Raw genomic sequence first — 20,149 nt, forward strand, 5'->3', positions numbered from 1 at the left:
CCAGAAGAAAAAGAAGTGTGTGTGTGCGTGCATGCACACACCCATAAAGAAACAAATAATCAAGACTGCTAAACAATGTTCTTGCTGCAATAGCAATTGCAAGAAATTTGGCAACCTTTCAACAAAATTTGCTGAGCTGCTAGAAGAAAGGAGAGACAACCCCTTCATCCAATCTTGTGTGACTATAAATCAGAAGAGGTGTCATAAATTTAACACACCTTGCCATCTAAACACACTTACCATCTAAGAAGGGCTTTGCAAGATCACTTGTGAATATTTCTATTTCCTTTAAGGGTTATGGCTAAAGACATTCTTGAATGGGAATTTCAAATCTTCCTTTTTAAAAGCAAAATGGTGAATCTGTTGTGGGATGCTCAAAGGATGTTGGCTTAATATTTGGTATGAGAGAATGGGCTCCCAAACAGATGCCTGGCATACCAAATAGGGTGAGGGTTTTGGGTGGTTTTGGGTGGTGGTGGTGGGGAATAAGTCCTGCTCAATATCTGTACTGAGGGCTGTGGTGAAGAGGTTTGAAAATCACATTGTCTTGCAATTTAAAAGAAAACTTTTATAAAATGATGTACCATTGGTGTATTACACCAGAGAAATTGTCTAAAATGTATAAAGGTACTTCTAATTATTGTTGGAAATGTGAAAAACATGAAGGAACATATGGTGATGCAAAGAGTTTTAAAAATTAACATCCAGATGAAACCGGAATTTTTCTTATTAGAACTTAGGGATAGTTAATTAGGAAAGACTCATGGAGGATTGGTTTTATTTATGGTAACTGCAGCAAGGCTATTATATGCACAAAGATGGAAAAATACAGAAATACCCACAATGGAGGAATGGATTGTGAAGATGGCAGAACTTGCAGAGACGGCTAAACTGACTTGTTTGATTAAGCAGGGGAAACCACTTTTATAAAAGACTGGAAACCCTTTATGGACTTTCTGCTGAAAATGGATTAAAATGAACCGGTGATATCTGGATTTACTGATTAAAAAGGGTTGTTTATGGGAAGAAGGGGGACAAGATATGTAATATGGGAGGGTGGAGATGGTAAATATCATGTCTATAACTGATGCAAAAAAAATCAGAAGTCATTTCTTTAGATATCTTTCTCTTTTATTCTTTCATATTTCTTTCTTTTTTTCTACTTTTCCTTTTATGTTTCCATAGTTTTCTAATCTATGTAAAATTTTCTTTTAATAAAAATTATATTGAAAAAAATCTGTATTGAGGGCCCATTGTCTTAAATTCTGCAAACTCTTTCTGGGCCAAGCAAGAACAGGAAGAACAATAGTATCTGAAAGATACTCTGATCTGCCTATTAGTAAAGATCATTTGTCTCCAACCTCCATCCTAGTGATACCACTGATCCCTACTTATGTCCAGAACTGATTAACTCCAAACTGAAGAGAGTTAAAAAGAAGAGAAAAAAGAAAAAATGTAGGGAACTTCTCTCCACATGCCTTATTCTCAAAGCATTTTAATGAATGACTGGTCCCAAGGTCTGGGTTTAGTCAGTCTTCTCATTCCTTCAGAGGAAGGAATTAATAATTTTCTATCTGCGGTTTGTTTAAAAGCAAACATTAGAGCTTGAATTTCCAGCAGCCAATTTCTGCAATTACTTTGTTGAAAATAGTCCTGTGAATTAAGTATGGCTAGATCATTTCATTCTCAAAACAACCCTGAATTGTCCTCATTATTATTTGATTAGCTTGACTGAAGGTTGCAATCTTCTGGATTCTGCAGTGACATTCTTTGGGCATCTCCAGCATCAGTGTCCATGGAAGTGGGGTCAAAATAGATGCAAGTAGTGTTGCGATGTAAGCCTTACAACACATATAACATGTACATCTTGTCCTTCAAAAGGGGCAAGGCTTGCATCACAGTGCCACTTCCACCATTTTGCCTGTTTTGATCCTCCTTGAGGATGCCACTGATCTGTAGAAAAGTACAGCTGTGAAGCTTTGTTTCTACCCTCCAATGCATCATAAGATGTTTAGAAATACCGACTACAGCCATATGATCAGGACAGACCGTGCACTGACTTTTCAATTATTACTAAGCAATCTGTAATGATTTTACATACAATAACATCACCCACTGTATAGCTTCTGTGGTGTTTATATACTGTATAATGTGGATCTGAAACTCTCGGAATGAGCAAAGTAAACACCCAAATAAATGCCAAACCTACCTGTCAGGGATTAAATGGCAATAATTTCTTTTTTTTATAAGTTTGTTTATTCATTTTAACTTTTAAGTTTTTGAACTTTGTTTATTCATTTAAATTTTAATAGCCACCCCCACACAAACAAATGGAAAGAAACAAAATAAAAATGTATTAAAACACCAACAAGACAAAGCAATAATAAACTAAGAAAAAAGAAGAAATGACAAAAAAGGGATTACTAACTACCTATATGTATCTCATATCCATCAAATACTAAACAATATTTTAATGTTTCTAGATTAAAGAGAATAAATCATAATACTCTATTGTAAAAAGTCATGAAATCTGTGCCAAAGGGAAAAATATTGAGTCATTGTTTTGATTAGTAGATAAATTTGCCTTTTTTAAATGAGATATATTACGTGTCTTTTGAATTCTGTCCTTAGTACTGGGAATAATACTACTTTCCCAGTTTCTCAAAATAATTCTCTTAGCAATACCCCACATCCAGAATTGCCATAATTCCTCAAAAATAGTCAAATTTCAAAGTTTTAGGATAGAATTTAATAGAACATTAAATAACATTAAAAGTTTTCCCATAAATCTTATGTATATTAATGTTATTCCAAAAAGATGCCAATGGCTCACAAGACCAAATCATATGAGTTCATGACCCCTCAAATTTTTTATATCACCAACAAAGAAACTCCGATGTCCGTCTTTTCAAATATATTCTTTGGAGGGTCCATAAACTTCAAAATAAAATATTTTGATGAATCAGTTTTAATCTCAAATCCAGTGAAACCAATTGGACATTTTTAGGACCTGCAACCATTGATGTTCCATTATTGGATGTTCCACTTTTTTTGTCCATAACCTATAAATGTCACTAATATCAACTTTGAAAATATTATTTAGTTTTTGATACAAATATGATGTGGCTTTAGTTTTGGACATTAACTCCATCAGGATGAAAACACCTCTGGTTTCTTGGAAGCAGCCAAAGCTGCTGGTTCATACTGAACTGAGATGTGCTTGAGTTGACTGTATTGCTAATATTGTGAATTAGGTTGGCAAAATTTCATATGAAGTCTAGAAAAATCCTTATAATAATCATTGCAGAGTAATTGATTTTAAAGTGAGTATTCCAGATTCCACCCCGTTTCCAATAGAACATTTTGGCTCCTATTTTTAAAGTTAACTTCTTCCATAATTAAATATTCATGGGCCTCAATATTAAATGGCAGTGATACTCCCAGGTCAGACAGATTTGCAAGGATCCTACCTTGGCAAGCCTGAGGCCTCCCAGTATGGTTCAGCCTTTGAAAGGAATGGGTTAATGCTGAGATTTCAATTCAGTAAGAGTAGTCACTTAAAATGAGCCAGTGTGGTCTAGTGGTTAAGGCACCAGGCTAAAAACCAGGAGACTGCAAGTTCTAGTCCTGCCTTAGGCACGAAACCATCTGGGTGACCCTAGGCCTTTCTCTCAACCCTAGGAAGGAGGCAATAGTAAACCACGTCCGAAAAAACTTGCCAAGAAAACTCCAGGGACTTGACCAGGCAGTTGTCAGGAGTCAACACTGACTCAAGGCACCAAAAGGGGGGGGGGGGAGTCACTTAAAATAAAGCCCTAAGAGTTATTTCAGTGTTTAGTGTCTCCACCCAGACTAATTCCCTGCATAAAAAAGAATGGAGGAAAAATTACACTGATGGAGGAAACAATGAAAAGACAATGTCTGTGTGGGTGGAGAAGGAAGACCAAAGGAACTTTCTGTCCCCCAGGCCTTTTGGAGTTGTACAGAGTGGGGAAAAAGTACATGTGGCAGAAAGCACTAACTCTGTGTCAGACACCATCTCTTCTTCTATTTTTGCTGAATGTCAAGCAAAGATTTCTATTTCAGGCTTTTTCAGTTACGATCTTGAACTTTGCGTTACAATTTTATGACCTCTTCAGCTTTTCATTACAGTTTTAATGTCTATTTCATTCTGATTTCTTCTTGTTTTTATTTATATTTTTCTTCTTGTAAACATCACAGATTGCACATCACAGCAGCTCATCTTGCTGGATACTGAGAGCTGAACTTTTTTTTTTTTTTTTTTTGCACCATTTGGGCTGATTTGCTTGATCAGCTATTTTGGCAAGACCAGATCTTTCAACTGCAAACTACCCATCCTGGACAGGATCCCTGTCAGAAATTAAGAGAGAGCTTCTTTCTCCAGCTCAGCGATAGTGGTGAATATGTGTGTAGGCATGAATGTGTCCATGTACACTTCTTAATTCCCAACAATGAAAGAGATGCAGTCTTTAGGGATGAAAAGATTGAACCCTTCCACTTAAGTGAATTAATACTTTCTGCTCGGAACCATCTGATATCTTTGAAGTTGCTATAGCTTTATATATTCATCCAAAACAGCTTTTGTGGGGCATTGTACTGACTTTGAATGACTTAAACAAAGGGATAAAAGAGTGCACTTTCTACTAAATAGCATATTGCCTGAGAGTATGCTGGTAATGTATTATATACAGATTTTTATTTTTATTGGCTGTTTCTTTTTAAATGTCATATAAACTGTCATATCGTGAAAGCAACTTCCAGATTAAAAAAAAAACTTATTCTGAGAAGAAGATATCACATAAGATATAAGAAAAGTTTGGAGAAAGCATGATGAGACGCTCTTGGATTTGATATGTACAGTATTGGCATAAAACGACTGAAAATAATGTTAATCATTTCCATTTAAATCAAAGTCATAAAAGACAGAGATTATATTATAAAAGCCTGTTGAAATAGAATCCAACAGTCTAAATCTTTGTGGAAAAAGAATTATTTTTCATCTCATATTTAACTGCCAACATGTTTCACCAGTTCAAGCAAACAGGCAGGCAATATGTAAGTAAACAAAGAATGCTTTTGCTGTCAGATAACTATGAGAAGCTGGAATAATTATTGGTCCACAAATAGCCTTAACAACTTGGGCTCCCCCTCTCTCCCTTTTATAGGAAAGGTAGCAGTCCAGTGAGGTGGCAACATTTGCCAATCTTCACTGATTTCAAAAAGCTACACAGAGTCAAAGCTGGCTAGGATCAGGAAACCCCACCAGGAATTCCAAGGCTATAGGGCAGATCTACAAGACAAAACACATCCTGGAAGAAGACAACAGTGGCAAATCATTTCTTTATTGCTGCCAAGAAAACTATGTGGATGTGTCCATGAAAACAGCAGGAGTTGAGCTTTCATAATAGTTCATGTCCCTTGCTTGGTGCCTTGCTGAGGAGCTGAGCTACACCTCCCACAACCCCAGTCTAGAGAGTAATTGCAGCCAGCCTGTACAGACTCACTGCACAATTTAGAATCCTGAAGAGTTCCAAATTTGCAGAACATCTCCATGGAGAGGGAAGCTCTTCACTGCACACAGCCACTCTCTATATACAAAGGAGAATGATGGCAGAGGAAATCATTGCTAACATGCTAATGTCTTGCTCCCCCTCTTTCCAGGTAGAGTTTTTGTACATTTGAAATGTCTGAAGAGGACTAATGAAGCGGATAGTATTGAACTATCACTCTGCTATTTCCACTTGCCCAGAGGTATAATCATATTGTTAGCTAGAAACAAATCAATATGTTATTTCCCATTGAAGGAAGCAAGGAAAAGAAGCCCCCAGAAAGAAGAAAAGATGTGGATAAGAGATGTCAGTTCCCTCCAAACTTTACTTCATTTTAGGCTTTGATCTTGCTACCTCTTGCCACACAATTGCCCTATTTGAATGACTGGAGCTCTGAGGTATTAAAAATGAAATTAATTCTTTTAGAATAAGGGAAACATTTCACTGGGATCTTCACCAATTCCAGGTGGTGAAATGAGTGGGAGTTGCACAGGACTGTTAAGATGCTGCTGCTTAAGAAGCATTTGGTCCCTTCCTGTACTCTGATGCCATTCCCCAGTCAGCCCAGACCTGTGTCTCGACAACCTCTACTCCCTTATAGGGCTGGGCTGGTACTGTATTTTTCTGGCTCCTCAATGATTTATGCTTTATCTGAATCTAGAACAAAGCTGATCCATCCTTCCTTCCTTCCTTCCTTCCTTCCTTCCTTCCTTCCTTCCTTCCTTCCTTCCTTCCTTCCTTCCTTCCTTCCTTCCTTCCTCCCTCCCTCCCTTCCCTTCCCTTCCCTTCCCTCCCCCTTTTTTTCTTCCTTCCTTTCTTTTTCAAAGTGAGCATTATTCTCAGATCTTTCAGCTATGCATAAAACAAAAATTGGTTTGGAACCAGAGTTATTAATGCAAATAACGGGTTGGCTTAATTCTCCTTAAAAATATGCTTTAGCCTATCTCAAGTCTGGACTGAAATTTCACTTTGGTTCATTTCCTAACATCTCATGCCAATCCTATTAAGTGTAGTAGAAAAATCAACATGTTTTTCTAACTTTTAAAGCATTTTTCCATAGGCAGGCATATTCCAGATGCTGATTTTTCTTCACATCTTGAGTTTTTAATTTATTTATTTAAATTTATTGCCAGTGAAGTTGACTGCATGTTGTTGTCTGCAAACCAGTGGTGATGTGGTATAAATTCTAAAACCTCTGACTCCACACCATCCTCAGAAAACCAGTTTGTAGAACTGGATGAACACTCTGTTCAAGAAATTCATCTTATGTTTGTGGGCATTAGTGTTTTTTTGGGGGGGAGACTGAGGGCCGCTCTCACTGTTCCCCACCTAGCGTTTCATTCAGCCTAGCTAGGAGAATAGTTCTCAAATGCAATTTGGCTGGCAAGCTACTCTCACAGAGATTGCTACCATGCAACATTCTCGGGATATGCTGAGTTAAGACATTTTATAGAGGCAACTAGAATGCCATCCGTACAAGTTCACTGATCTAGCACCATTGTGAATAGAAGGCTTTTGAGGCTTCTCGGCAGATTGGTAAATGGTTTCAAAAATCATATATACTAATAAAGGTGGACTTGTGTATGGACTGTAGGTGAGCTGGGAGATGAATGCTTCTCTTTTTCTGAAGGAAGGGGGATTAGTTGTTTCATAACTCACAGCACTGGAAATTCCTAGGTCAATATATAGCAACTAGCCAGTTTGAAACAGAAAAAGTGAGCTCTTATTGGCTGGTATTTCTGTGTAATATTGGCTATCTCAGAGTGAGCAATGCTTGGTTAAAGATGCTGTCTGCCACCTCCAGATTCACAGCATTTAGAGAGGACCATGTTGGAAAAATTTTATTTGCAGATGTTAAGAAAAATGTAGAGAGATTGTGGCTTGGTTTTAAAGTTATTTGGGAATATTAGAAAATGGAAAACTTGATGATGTGGCAGGCTTCATGATAACCCTTTCTAATTGATAGAGACTATTGGATTTCATAGAAATGGGTGCAACAGTTTATGGAATTATCAATAAACAGTATTTAAAATATTAAAATACTAATTATTTTCTGCTCAGCTTGCAGCAAAGTAACAAACAATGTCATTCTAGACCTCTAGCTCTGTTCTCGCTTTCAGTGAAGGAAGGCCTCTGGAGCCAGTACAAAAAATGATCTTGCCACTTCTGTATCTACAGAATTTGTACTCATTACACAGAGTGACCTATAGGTAATACTAAATTACCAAGAGCAATATAAAAAGGGTGAGGGATGAAGGAAGTAGCCTTAACTAAAGGTAGGTGCTACAGCAAAGAAAAAAAAATAGGATGCATGAAAATTGGATATAGGAACAATTTGAAGAAATAATTAGTTTGCAATCAGATAACAAAAGGAACCAGCAACTCCAAATCTCAAAACTTTAAAGTACACATATCTTCATATTTTCTGTCTGAAAAGTCCTTTGAATTCTTAACTCAAAGTAAAAAAGAAAAAAAGAAGTCTGTTGTAAAATTATGCCCTGGATGAAAGCTTAGATTGACTGTATCACTCCTCTCTCTAGCATTTTCCACTTATGGACAGCTAAGGGAAGGGGCGGGAAGAATCCAACACACTGAATTGAAAAGGGCAATAAAAACTTCTTTTCATGACTCTAATCCCAATGTTGACCCTTGGAATCAGTTTCATTTACCTTGGATGCAAGTTCATTTACACTAACAGTTGTCTGAATCTCGTAAGTTGATCCACCTTTGAGTTAGATTTGTGTTTTGTCTGAGGTTTATGCACAGTCTTGGTTGATGGTGTATATGGCACTATGTGCACAGCAGGAGAGACAGTTGCAAGAGAATAAAAACATGGTACCATCTATTGAGTGGAGGAATATGAAGTAGGTCCCATGACTATTCAAAATAGCAGGATTGGCCACTGACAACCTTCAGTCAGTGTCTTCAGCCTAGCTCGCCATGAACAGAAGTTGTACATGAGATCAGCTTTGCTAGACTTTTCAGCCTGGTAAATTGTCTATTTTAAATTCTTTTCCATTGGATTAAATGGGGAAATTAGATACCCATTCCAGGCTCGTATAACCCAGTGGCCCACTCTTTGTTCTTCTCATGACATCCGTTTGATTCAAAATGACTCTTCTGCTTAATCCTCAAAATTTTAGGATTCATACTTATTACTACAGACATGGCCAGAGATGGAGAGGGGTGGGGTGGGGGGAACCTAGTTTATTTGACTTGTAATAGTTTTAGGACCTAGCAAATTATCTGCAGGGCTCAGTATAGAAAGAATATAAGATAGAAATTGAAAAAGCAGGATCTCGTTGCTTTTATCTGTCTAAGCAATAAAAATGGTTTATGGCAGAAAAATCAGAACAATTACTAAAACATTCATTAAGAATGACCATTAAAGCTTACTTTAACCTTTCCTCTAGTTAGTTACCCTCTCCTACAGAGCAGGGCTGTAAATCAAAGTTAAGAAGAGGGAAAACAAGGGCATGAAGAAAGGAAAGGCTGGAAATAATTTGAATATGAACAATCTGAACTCAAATGTATATGTTTCTTAGATTTCACATAATTTAATAAACCGTATACTACGTTTGTGTGTGTGTGTGGGAAAATAATTTTCATAGGTTAAGGTAGTGTGGCATCTTTTAGCTAATTTATTTACATAACCATTACTTTTTATTATCAAGGGAGGCTGTTTAAGCCTTCAAAGAAAGGAGAACATTTTAGTCAGGGTAAGTAGAAACACATAATTTCAAGTTTCTAATAACACCAAGAGAGTTCTGGGTTGTTGTTTTTTCCCCCAGCTTACATAGGTGATCAGCATGAAACTGCTGTGACAAGCTAGTAGAAAGGAATACATTAATGAAAAGAGTGTCATTATACCTATTTCTTAGCTTGTAGAACAAGAATTAAAGGCCTTAGGATAGCTGACCATTTCCATTTAGTATTTCATAGCTCATTTTGTTGAACAATTATGAGAAATCCTGCTGGTGGGATGATTAAAAGAAACCTCAGTCTCTCTTCTGTAAGGAAAAGGACCATCAGCTGGATTGAAACCTGTGGGCAAGGGCAGTTACCATTTCATTAGGCAGAGAAAAGCCACGGAGCTCTCTCTTCTCCACATTATTCATCATTAGAACTATTAACTGAAATGAAATAGTAAGCAAACCAACTTTAATTTTATTATTGCACCACAGCTGTTGGGCCTGAGGGATACAAAACTCTGCAGCGATTTTGAATAGGACATTCATCACCTTGCAAGCACATGAACAAGAAACAGGGCTGGGATTTCTGTAGGAAAATCTACCGTAAGGCTGTTTTGGACAGGGGCACACAGTCCGACCAATCAGCTAAAAAGCAGGGGCTGGGGGTGGGGGGCAGGATGAAAACAAGGTCTGTATGGAACCCTTGCTCTGAGCACCAGCCAGCTGCTAACTCTATATTCAAAGAATTTGCCAGATTTTATTTTGTTTTCAAAGTCATGCTCCAAAGACATTTCAAAACATTTACATCTTGTCTGTGTTTCATTTCATCAACAAGTTTTTTTCCCCTAACAATACTTTTTTTTGACAGCAAGCTAGATCTTCATTATCATAACCCTGTCTCAGTTTTTGTCTATACAGTATGTATCTTCCTTCCCTGTGCCTTAATTCTTCTCCATCCTTAGCAGCTGGTGCTTTTGAAAGTTCATCTTCTACAGGGGTTCCCAAAAGTGTCATGGGACTGTTGAGGGTGTATTTTCTACCAGGTACAGGGTGAATCTGGCTCTTTTTCCACCTTTTCCTGCTCAATTGTAAGTTACCCCCAATATATGTTTTTTGTGTGTGTGTTAACCATCTTCCGGTCTTCCTACATGGAGCATATGACACATGCTCCAAGTTGAAGCCTAACTGCATCTGAAGGCAAACTACCTTTCTTTTCTTCCTGCTGGTGCTCCCAACTTTGTTACCAGGTAACCCTCTTTTGGGGGGTGCCTGCTGAGAATCGAAATCCTTTCCAAGCTATTATGGTAACAGTGCCTATTATTTTTTCAGCCACTTTCAGTCAGCCAGATTATATCTCAAAGTACGATCAGTTCTGGCAGATCTTTCAAATTACCCTATCTCTCTGCTGCATTCAGGATAACACAATTGTGTTATCCTGCGTTCAGGGTAACACAATTATCTCTTAATTATTATATACAGATATAATTGTGGAAGGTTCATCCCCAGCTGCTAGGGATGAAGAAGAATTAAGGCACAGGGAAAGAAGATACATACTATATAGACAAACTGAGACAGGGTTATGAAAATGAAAATCTAGCTTGCAGTAAAAAAAAAAAAGTATTGTTAGGAAAAAACTTCTTGTCTGCTTGGTTTATCTGAGCTACACTACAATTGCTGTAGTACTTATTTTCCAACGTTCTTCAGCTTCTTGTTTTGCTGTCCACCCACTATTGCCTGCTTCACTGAGACAATAGAGACCAGTCTCCTACAACTTGTTGTAAATTTGGTCCTATTTATTTATTTTATTCTCATTTGAAACAGCCCAGAAAGAAACATGACTATGTCCCATAGAGACATACACACTACAACATAATTTACCTTATTAAAACAAAAAGCAAGTTACAATTAACATTAACATTTAAACATTGAATGCCCCTTTGATTTCCATAGAAAGGAGGTTGAGGAAATATAACATAAATCTGAGATAATCCTCAAAGGCAGTCAATAAAACTGTCCTGAAAAAAAAAAAGCAAATAAGATAGCAAATGAGAAGATTGTTTAGTTGATTAAACCACATTATTTTCTCAAACTTCTCTTCTGTAGTCTTAATTTCTGATCATTAAAAAAATAAAACAAAACAAAAACCTCTATGATATTCTCCCACATTCTCTTTCCTTTTCCAAAAGCAGATTAAAGTATGCCAAATTATTTACCTGTCACTTGACTAGATTTCAGGAATGCACATGACTTTAATATAAAAAGCTAAATTAATAGAATTTTTAAAAATAGCTGCCCTGCATTCAAATAATTAAAGCGTACAAATGGAAGTTTTAAAAAAACTTCTTAACCAAGATGTAAAATATTCCATAGTTTAAAGCGTTAGTCTTGTCTGACTCAAGGCTAAAGGATTAACCAAATTTTTTAATCTAAGGGCCTATCTACACATTCCCGCTAACTGTGTTTCTCACAGATAACTTGTGAATAATTTTTTAAGGTTTTATTCTTCAACTCTTCTCTAGCTGGTGGTGAGGCTGCCCAACTAAGTTTTTATCTGATCCAATGTTAAAGTCCTTTTCCCCCCATTTTCTTCTAGCACAAGCCTTCCCATATGCACCATTTCTGGCACTTTTGATCTCTCTGTGTATATATGTGTGTAACTGTCAAGTATATGCTCCCCTGTGGATAACATGGTTTTAGTCCATTGTGGCTTTTTTTATATGAAGTGCATATAATAATTTGACCTCAAATAAAAAGTAGCAACAATTGATTAAAGCTAGTTTTTAGTTCAATAATTATTATTACTTTATATATTCCAGCAGTCTCCTGATTTGGTCTCTATTAAAATTGAATATAACAAGCTTTATTCTTCCAAAGCAGAAATTTTATTATATCATATGAGGCAACAATGCTAGAAAATGAAAAAGGAGTCTAGTAAGTTATTGGCCTTCAGACTTAAATTAAGCAATGTAATATTATACCATCTATTAAGGGTTCAAATGGGAACATGTATACAGATTCCAGATTCATTAATAATTTTTAAAAAATTTATTCTGAAGTGTATAGCACCCAGTCTTCATCAAAAGAAGATAGACTGTTTTTATACAAAGTGAGTTTATTGTATTTATGATAGGGAGATATTACCAATTTTACTTCCTCTTTTCATTTCAACAATTGTTACTACAATTAAATTTATGAAATTAGAGAAGACTGTTTCCCATATTGTTTCCAGTGTATTGGTATAAAAAGTATATTAGGATTTTGTCTTCTATATTAGCCATCTTTAAAACTTCTGCAGAATTAAAACAAATAAATTGATTAATCTCAGAGTGCTTCTTGGCAGTTTGTGAACTTAAGCATTAGTATTTGATTTATTTGTTCCAAATGCTATCACTGCTTATGAAGTTCCACACTGTTAGAGGTTGTGGAGGAATTAACTGGCTCTTAAGCCAGTAAATCCTTTTTATAGGAATCTGAAGGAAGTTGATGAAGATGCAATTTGGGAATATTAACTCATATAGTTTGGACTTATCCTGTGATTGCCACATTTGGGGATTACATCAACCAGATTGTTAACATGACACTGAATCAATTGCCATGTGTTAAAGATGTAATGCTCTTCTTGATCTTATGTTCTGAATTGGAAATCTATTATGAAAGTGTCAGGGACTTTTCAGACATGGGGGATTGGCTAAGAGAGTTAACATATAACACTGGAAAGAAAAATCAACACATGTTTTGCATCAATAGACTGTTGATGGGTATCAAGCTGAATGTCCCTACAGGCGCACATTAGGTAACTTATGATGTGTGACTGATAACATAATCGTACAAATACTGAAACTGACATTCTTGAGTTAAATGCTGGGATGCAAGTATGTAATGGTGGCATTCATGATGCAGTTTTCACTTCTGTATTATCATTTTTTGTCACTGGGATTTGCGGTCGATGCTGCATTTTATCAACATTTGAATTAGGGTGGCGTTTCTGTTTTTCAAGAAGATAAGAAAGATCTTCAAGTAACATGGCTGAGGCTTTTGTAAGGCTGAGGAGAAATGTAAAAAATTGACTCCCCTCCCTCTCAGACAAGTATAAACAACTTCAGTAGCTTAACGCCTTCTCTAGCATTTCAAGAATTAAAAAAACATATATATCCTCTTCCCATATCTCATCTCTTATCAATAAACAAAATGTAAAAACTCATCATTCAGTCCTATTCAACACAAGTCCATGAATAGCTACCAGAAGTAATTACATATATATTTTAACCTTAATCAAATAAATCCATTTTTTATTCCAACCTATCACTTTCTCTGAGGAATAAAGCAAAAGCAATCTCTCCCCATTTATAAACAAATCTTCAAAGCTTTGTCATTCAATCCTATCAAGAAGAAATTCCATTAATAGCTACTAGAAACCACAACATATATATTTTAACCATGATCAAATAAATTCACTTTATAGTCCTTCCGGTTACTTTTAAAAAGCTTGGTCTTCAGTCCTGTCAAGCAATATCGCACAAGTTGGTTTCTTATCATTTTCTCTTTGTCTCCTTTCAGGAACAGCTTCAGTAGTTTAAAACATCCCTTTTGTAAATCCAAGATAAGAAGGCTATCCAAGTCACTCTTCTGATTTATTATTTGTATGTCCCCTTTAGTTATTAAAACATCAGTCAATTTCATTTGTAAATCCATTGTAGCATCTTTTTCCATATCACTCTTATAATCTGTCATTTTTAAATCCATTTTCAAATCCACATTCAAGTCAGCCTCATCTCTATTTTGTCCAGTAAAATCTGTTCCTCTTCTGTAGCCTCTGTTAGATCCATTTTTATAATGGCAGACAATCTTGAAAATAATTTCTAAGTACATTGCTCCCAGACAGCCTTAATTTCTTTTATAGTTGGATAATATTGCTCCATTGTATTAATAGGTCTCTTCTCCTTTAACTGTAATCCTTAGTTCTTTCTGGTTCCCTCTAGTCAACCTTTGAAGTCCCCTCTTATCATATGTTTATTTTCCAATCAGCAAAACTTTCCCGTGGGAGGATTTCTTACAGTTAATTTCAAAACCTTCATATATACTTTTATAAAATTTTAAGCAATGGACAGGAAATATTGTTTTGAGTCTATTTGACCCTTTAACTTTCCAAAATCAACATTCTAGTCCCTCTTTTGCTATTTTCCAAAAATTAAAATTTTTCTTTTTAAATCCTTAAATTACATGAAACTTCTTTCATCCAGCATAGAAGGAAGCTCTCCTGGCATAATGAAACTTGCCCTTCAGAAGGTTCCTAACATCCAAAAGATCAATAACAAGCAATTTCCTATGGTAGTTAAGAGAGGAAGTGGGTGAACCCAGTGTCCATTTGAAGGTGCTGAGCCACGGCTTATGCAGGGTGAATGTCCCCTGGCTCCCAGAGGTCTCAAACCCTCCAGAGATCGCTATTTTGCAATCTCTTCACAGCTGAGTCTATGTATGGAGCAAACCTGTGGGTGATCCTAGTCCTCTTCTTTATCTGGAGAGGGGTTCCAAGGAGATGATCCATTCACCGGCTCCTCTTTCCACTGTGACTGTCAGCTCCACTCTTGCAGAGCCATCTTCAGTCTGCCATTGCTTCCTCAGAAGTGTTTTTAATAAAATTTTCCAATTCTTTTCCCCACTTTTTTACTTTTTTCTTTTTTTGATCCAGTTTGGTCTAGCAATTAAGCTCCAGGCTAGAAACCAGAAGACTATGACTTCTAGCCCTGCATTAGGCATGAAAGCTGGCTGGGTGACTTTGGGCCAGTCGCTCTTTCTCAGCCCATGACGTCAGGCTCAGGTGACAAGCCAGTCAGTCAATTCCTGTCACAACCAATGGATCAACATTCAGTTGATCCAAAAAAAAAAAAGTGGACCCTGCACCTGCAGTAAAAATGCTAAGAAGAAAAAAAAAGAACTTTTTTACTTTTTTCTATTTCCATTATCATGGTTAGGTTTTATTATTGTTTTGTTAATTTTTATTTCATTTTATTTAAAAGATTTGTACAGCCGCCCATCTTAAACACCACTCTGGGCAGCTCACAACAATAAAACCAATAACTATAAAAATCATAAACCATAAAACCATAAAATCAAAAACCAAAAACCCTGTGCCTCAATCATCCCCTTGGGATGCCCCACAACCAGCTCCAGATATCCTCATTCTATCCCAGTGCCTGGTAAAAAGCCAGGTCTTGATGGCCTTCCGAAAGGCTAAAAGGGTGGGGGCTTGCCAAATCACTGGGGGAGGGAAGGATGTTCCATAAGGTAGGGGCAGCCATGGAAAAGGCATGTTTCCGAGGTCCCACTAGACAGCAAGATTTCAGGGAAGGACCTGGAGCGTGCCTACCCTATCCGATCTGCTGGGGAGGGGCAGATACTCTCGGGGAGAGGCAATCCAATATTGTTGGAGGTATCTATAATTTTCTCATATTAACCAGTTTAGCTTAAACTTTTTAAAAATACTAAGTATTCTTTGTACCAAATAAAGTCAATATTTGTACAAAGTCAGCTTTGTTCCAAGTAAAATCATATTGGCCTCCTCAGTCAATATGACCCACCAGAACATTCATGCAGTATGCCAACTTGTGGACTATATTCAGTAAGCCTCTCTTAAGCCATACCTGAGAAATAATTTAAATACCCTCCTTCCTCCAGACGTTACCAGAGATTTCCTGGTTACATGTATTATTTCTTTTATAGCTAAACCCTTAACAATTTAAAAGAGTTTAACAAATTGTTATAGTCATAAAGCACAATGTTCTATTTTATCACGTATGTCAGTTATCATTAAGTTTTATATCTATTTCTTAGGTTTAAACAAATACAAGAACACATTGCCATGACTAACATGACAAAGTGAATAAGTTTTACCAAAAGAAATCTGTAAGGTGGATATCATGAAGCCCAGGTATATCATTGTGCCTCTTTGTATAATTGATGTGACATATTCTTATTTAAAATGCTATTATTTTAGGGCCGGGGTGCCCAATATGGTACCCACTGAAACCAGTTTTGGGCCTATAAACCCACCTGACCCTTTTCTTTTTTAAATGTTTATTTTAATTTTAAATAAACAGTAAGCTGGCAGGCTGCAAAGAGATGTTTCTGTTATCAGAATAATCTTAACTCCTACATAGGCCCTGGAGGTGTGCCTAAAAATTGAAAATAGCAGAATGGTTGCTTAGAGCTTCCTCTGCAGATGAGCCCCCTTTCTTAAATGTAAACTGAAAATCAACCATGAAGGCATGTTGTGGATCCCGTCAGTGAGAGAATGTCGACTGGCGGGTCCCAGGAGGAGAGCCTTCTCTGCTGTTGACCCTGTCCTATGGAATACTCTCCCCCCAGAGGTGAGGCGAGCCATTACCCGCCCAATTTTTCGGAGGGAATTGAAGACTTGGCTCTGCCAACTTGCGTGGGGTGAGGAAAAATACAATCATCCCTGGGGATGGCTGGCGCCTTGACGACGCTCCCTGAGTTTATTAACACCTAATTAACATCTGCCTCTTGGAAATATTATAAAAGAAGTTTGGTTTTAGTATATTTTAATTAATTAATTTTTATCTATTTTAATTAATGTTTTATTCTGCTTTTATGTAAACCACCCAGAGTCACTCCACAGTGAGATGAATGGTGACAAATTTGAAATATAAATAAATAAAAATAAAATAAATTTTCTGTAGGCCCGAAAGCATGGCAAGGAGCGACCCCACCAGCAGATCTGCTGGTAAATTAGCCTTTTGTGACTGGTAGCATGCAGCGTGAAACCATTTTACAACCCACCTCTTGAGACAAGCGTTTTCTTTCATGATGTGCTCTTAGAATGTCAAAGATTCCCATTGGCCCAAGAAGGAGAGAAACTCCTGGATTCTGGAAAACATCTTTCTGCAGCTGCATCTCAAGAAACAGAACTATAAATAGTTGGTTTTGTAGTTGCTGTAGCAATCCTAGGCCCTAACTTTGATTACCCATTTTCTAAACATTAACAAGATTAATCTCCTAAAAAAAGTAAATATCATCATTCATTTGTATGTTAATACTCTGAATATATCTGTTTTGAGTGTTCCCTTATCTAAATCTGGATATATGCCTGTGCGTTTTTCCAATTTGCCCCTCATTTAGAAGCGCCACGTGCTCTGTTTTGGGCTGCCAGAAGTCACATATCATAATCTCATGAGCCAACTATCTAGAGACCCACATTTATGATCATGGTAAATTACATACACATTCCAACTTTCTTTCTGTCCAGTTCTTCAGGGAACTGCTTTTATTTATAGTCCATGGAATAGTGTTTTTAGAGGCTGCTGTTGAATTACCTAGTCCAGAAGGCTTTTGTTCATTTAAGAGATTATGAGAGAACAGAATAATGGATGTGATATGTCAGACAATGACTTCCTTTTCTTTAAATTCTTTCTTTTAAACCAATAACCCATCAAGGTTTAAATAAACTGAATTATTTCTAAATTCTCAGCATTTATTGACAGAAACTACCATTCATCAGATGTTGAAAGCAAGCATTCATAGGAGCTACACCCTGTTTTGGAGTACCATTTTCATGAATTCTGGTCATGATGGTTATGTGTCAAAAAGTATGGGAATCATGGTCCTGGAGGGCATTAGGTTGCTCCCTTATCTCACAAAATTTGTGGCACTGCAGATCTTGCTGAACTACAACTCTAAACATCCCTCATCTTTTGCCATACTTTCAAGGTATGTAGTTAGCAACTGGAGTGCCATGATTGCCAATCGTGGCGTAAGGCATCACACAAGTCCTATATAAATAACGTGTATGTGTATGTGTGTGTGTGTGTATAGTCCTATATATAGGACTATATACACTGCACAGTGTATGGGCTAGACCCCCCCCCCAAGTCCATATGGGAGATTCCACAGAAGGTTGTGGAGAATAACAGGGCTAAGATCCTGTGGGACTTAGCTGGGAGAGTGGTTCCAACAGATCCTAGGAACAGCAGCTCCAGGTTTCATCCAGGACAGTGGCTTTGACACTCATCAGACCCCGCCTGCCCTCTGTGCAGCTGGTGTACAATCTCTGGGTGTTGGACTTGGGGTGGAAACTTCTGTACATTGTGAGGAGCTTCCGGGTCTTCACATTGGCAGCCTCCATTTCTTCCTTTGGCCAGCTCACTATACCGGCAGGGTATCTGATGACTGGCAGGGCATACATGTTGATGGCATGGATCTTGTTCTTCCCATTGAGCAGGCTCTTCAGGACCTGTCTTATCCTTTGGTGGTACTCGGATCTTGCTGTCTTCGTTGCCTCCTCCTCATGGTTCCCATGCGACTGTGGGACACCAAAGTATTTATAGCTGGTCTCTATGTCTGCTATGTGGCCCACTGGTAGTTCCACTCCATCGGTCTTAACTACCTTCCCTCTCTTTACTAACATCCTGCCACACTTGTCCAGTCCAAATGACATCCCAATGTCCTCACTGTAGATCCGTGTCAGGTGGATCAGTGAGTCGATGTCTCATTCACTCTTAGCATACAGCTTGATGTCATCCACGTAGAGGAGGTGGCTGATGGTGATTCCACTCCTGAACTTATACCCATATCCAGTCCTTGAGATTATCTGGCTCAGGGGGTTTAAGCCTATGCAGAACAGCAGTGGGGACAGCGTATCACCTTGGTATATGCCGCACTTGATGGCCACTTGTGCGAGCTGTCTTGAGTTGACTTCCAGTGTTGTCTTCCACATTGAGTTCTTGAGGAAGGTCCTTAGTGTCCTGTTGACTTTGTATAGTGCCAGGCATCCACAGATCCATGTGTGTGGCATTGAGTCATAGGCTTTCCTATATATAGTATATATATATAGCAAGGGTATGTAGTAAGGTCATACAATGGTTTGGATTTGATTCAGAAGAGCTGCTTTGGAAGGCACATAGAATGACCGCAACACCAGTTTCATTGGAGTTCCAGAACTGTGAAGCTGCAACAAAAGTCTCTCTGCACCTAAGGGCCATAGTGTGCCATTAGTTCATTGATCCATCTGTTCAACCTATGTTTCAGTACTAATCAACCAATTAATGTTTTTCACTGCAATACCTAGAAAGTGTGAAAGCTGCCGGTCACTGACTAATTTCCATGAGCATTTCTGTATTGTACCATTTCCATCCGCCAAACCCTCAGAAGGCAGCTTGAAGTTGACCAGTTTTTCTCTACCCTTCTCCTGGCCTTGAAACATTGAGATGAATTAGAGAGCACCATAACTCAAACAACATTCACTTCTAGCTGGCCAAAAGGATCAGCTATTAGGGACCCTGGAACAACAAAAATCACTTTTTCTCTACTCACACAAGAAGGAAACGAGTGAATTGCTAGCATTCCCCTGTCTTCCATGTTTTTGTACATACTGGGTGCATCTTCAAGGTCATCTGGGAAAAAAAAAATCTTAGTGGTTGCATGAGGAAAAACTTTCCAGCTGCAAAGTTTTCTTTTCTCAGGCATTTAATGCCTCTTGCAAGCTGTGGCAGTAAAATGATAGCATCTTAGCATATCAGCAACCAGGGCCTTCTTCTGATCCCATGGCTGCATAATGCTCCAACAGCTGGAGTGGAGGAGGCGTATTCTAAACACTACCTACAGCCGCGCAGCAGGAACAAATGCTGAAGCTCATGGCCAGGTGACATGAACTCCTGCTAAAGGTCTTCAGAACTGGGCCATTGCAATAAATAAGACCAGCTTTGTCCTAGTTTCAAATGAACCAGTGCAGAACTAAAGGAAAAAATGACTCCGCGATTGAACACTAACAACATCATGGGAAATTCAGGGTTTGGATCTAAATCTGAACTGGCATAGACAGTTCATGTTCTAAGCTAAAATTACTTAGTTTTTAAGGCAGTGTTGTGGTTC

At 37.7% G+C, this 20,149-nt stretch overlaps 1 protein-coding gene and 1 long non-coding RNA gene across 5 annotated transcripts in view; both read right to left on the reverse strand.

Moving 5' to 3' along the window:
* Nucleotides 1-20,149, reverse strand: part of CTNNA3 (catenin alpha 3) — a 703,663-nt gene that overhangs the window by 32,766 nt on the left and 650,748 nt on the right. The gene's annotated exons all lie outside the window — the stretch shown is intronic.
* LOC148215173 (uncharacterized) lies at nt 11,069-19,977 on the reverse strand. The gene is made up of 3 exons (XR_015796710.1): nt 19,592-19,977; nt 17,063-19,249; nt 11,069-15,177 (listed from the first exon to the last, which is right to left on the reverse strand). It is a non-coding gene; the product is annotated as an uncharacterized LOC148215173 (long non-coding RNA).

Source organism: Python bivittatus, unplaced genomic scaffold (genome assembly GCF_059951505.1).
Source record: "Python bivittatus isolate LINGU-HERP-01145 unplaced genomic scaffold, Pbiv_v1 ctg000400_np1212, whole genome shotgun sequence".
NCBI lineage: Eukaryota > Metazoa > Chordata > Lepidosauria > Squamata > Pythonidae > Python > Python bivittatus.